Raw genomic sequence first — 2,785 nt, 5'->3', positions numbered from 1 at the left:
GAAGGGTGGGAGGAGGGGGAGGGAAATGGGAGGCTGGGTGGAGGTGGAAATTTTTTTTCCTTTTCTCAATTAAAAAAAAAGAAAAGTAATTAGTACACTTACAAAAGAATGGGCTTTTCATCAGGTTTTTGTTTTTTGGGGGTGTTGATATTATAATTAACTTCACTAAAAGTAAATTAAAAATATTGGTTTTGATAATTAAAAAAAAGAATTTCAGAAAGAAGGAAGGGGACTCAGGCAAAACTATTATAATTTTCAAGAAAGGGATAAGAAAGCCTACTACTGATAATCATGGTAAGCAAAGCACAGACCCATATGGAGCTGAATGCACTGTCTGACTAATTACAAATCATCAATCAAACTAACAAATTGGTACGATCCAAAATATAACCACATATACTATATCCTTTTATCTTGATAAACAACTTTATGATGACAAACTTTTAAAGTTAGTGTGCTTGAATGTTAAACTACTAAAATTAATCAATATTACCCTGACTTCATTCTGTTAATGAATTGATGATATTTAGGTGAGTAAAAATAGAGACACAATTTATTAAATAATGCGTGTTTATTTTATGACTTTTTCCTTGCTTACATTTCAGCAATCATTAATCTCATTACTGTAGTCAATGTTTTCATAAACCTTGAGACAATTATATTATTTACACTAATGATCTCATTCAAAATTCTCTATTATAATTAAAAGTCAAATGCAAGCGTTTGACTGAGGCTGTACCTCTGTGTTAGATGCCTTATATTGGCATACACAATAAGGACCTGGACTCTATCCCCAGAACCCAGACTCCAAACCAGGGGAAAAAAAATCACAAAATGTCAAATCAAGTACAAATCATAAGGATCTAACGTATTTCTGTAAAAAAATTTAGCCTAGAAATTAGAAAAATAAATCTAATTAAATATTTTATGTATTTTAAAACCAATTATTCTTTATTGAATTCTGTTTAGTTTTAAATGTAAAGTATTGATAACACACTTCACACATTAGGTTTAGATAAATACATAATCAAACTTAAGAGTAATATAAATGGTCTTTTGGCCGCTGCTCCTGCTTTAGCGCTTGAGGGGACCGTTCGTGGAAGGATGGTGTGCGAAAAATGTGAAAAGAAACTCGGCAGAGTTATCACTCCAGATACATGGAAAGATGGTGCACGGAACACCACAGAAAGTGAAGGAAGGAAGCTGAATGAAAACAAAGCTTTGACTTCAAAAAAAGCAAGGTTTGATCCGTATGGAAAGAATAAGTTCTCCACTTGCAGAATCTGTAAAAGTTCTGTACACCAGCCAGGTTCTCATTACTGCCAAGGCTGTGCCTACAAAAAAGGCATCTGTGCAATGTGTGGCAAAAAGGTCTTGGATACCAAAAACTACAAACAGACTTCCGTCTAGATGTTCTGCTGAACTCTCTGGCTTTCTATGATTGTACTTTCTGCTTTGACTTTTCAAATTTTAACACAGATGTTCCATCTTGCAGAATAACCTGGTTCAAGATGAATGATTCAATCTAAAGCAGGAAGTTGATTCATTTGTTCTCATGAAACTCCAAACAGCAATGATATAATCAGAAAGAAAAAGAGTAATATAAATGACTTAGCATTGCAGAATTCCCTTTGATTGCCAGGCTGCAAATACCATGCTAATTGGTAATTATTCCTACATTTAAATGACAACACAAAGAAAAGTATAAAATGAACCCTCAGTATTACTGGGAGATATTTTAAAAAGCAAAATTTTCTTGGATCCATGTATTTGAGATAGATATGAAAAATAGTGCTTTTCTTTTATTTTAGTGCTTCTGCCATTCAAATTCTTTTAGATATCAAAAGGTGTGTCCATTTGCAGTTTCGCCAGCAGCATAACCCCAAGCATTGTGATAGTTATCCTGATTACTGAGGAATTGGAAGAAGAAATATGGGGAATCATAATGGAGAGATGAAATGGTGTCACTTTGAAAAATGAACATTTACAGAGTGAGTTGTGCTGTGCCACCACAGTGACACATCAAGAGTTTGAGAGGTCCCCATATTTATTCATAAACTAAACTTCATATTTCAAAACATCTGTGCCATTGAAATTTTATAAAGCCTGAGTTCCAGCCAAGTGACCCTCTTTTCAGATCAGAAAATGAAAGCACTGAATGTTGGGGAAGTAAAAGAGAGGAGCCACAAGAGGAATGATGAAAATATGGATATTATTATTATTTCTTGTTGTCCTAAAGATTGAAACCATTTCTATGTGCATGATAGGCAAGTCCTCTTTCACTGTGCTGTATCCTAACACCAGAATTGTAGATTGGAAGATTTTTTAAAAAAAAAAATTGGGACATATGTGATGTAAATAAACATGCAAAGTCACCTTCATATACATATGTAACGGTAACTAAATAAGAAGAAGCCCATGACCAAGTAATTTACAATTGATAACTTCTGGGAAAGGAAAAATCAGTTTTCTCCAATGGAGTGTCACCACACTACAGAGCAAATCCCAGGAGTAGTTGCCCAAAACCAAACAGACTCCATGGTTTTGTGTGTGTGTGTGCATGTGTACATGTGGGGGGGGCAGGTAGTGATTATTTTAAAGTTGTTTTCATTTGTTCTGTTTTATTTTTGGAGAGAGAGGCAGGGAAATGAATATAAACTCGGGGGAGATAATAATTGATTTGGACTTTAGAGTCCAACTGCTATGTGAATTCTGGAGATTTAAAATCAAGACATCATACTTACTTGGCAAATGCTTTAACCCACTGAGCCATTTCCCAACCCTC

At 34.4% G+C, this 2,785-nt stretch overlaps 1 pseudogene; it reads left to right on the top strand.

Moving 5' to 3' along the window:
- The first annotated feature begins 1,072 nt into the window (after positions 1-1,072).
- Positions 1,073-1,576, top strand: LOC101992610 (annotated as a pseudogene).
- The last annotated feature ends 1,209 nt before the right edge of the window (positions 1,577-2,785 follow it).

Source organism: Microtus ochrogaster, linkage group LG3 (genome assembly GCF_000317375.1).
Source record: "Microtus ochrogaster isolate Prairie Vole_2 linkage group LG3, MicOch1.0, whole genome shotgun sequence".
NCBI classification, from domain to species: Eukaryota; Metazoa; Chordata; class Mammalia; order Rodentia; family Cricetidae; genus Microtus; species Microtus ochrogaster.
Note: the sequence above shows the minus strand (reverse complement) of the source record. Positions and strands in the feature narration are given on the sequence as shown.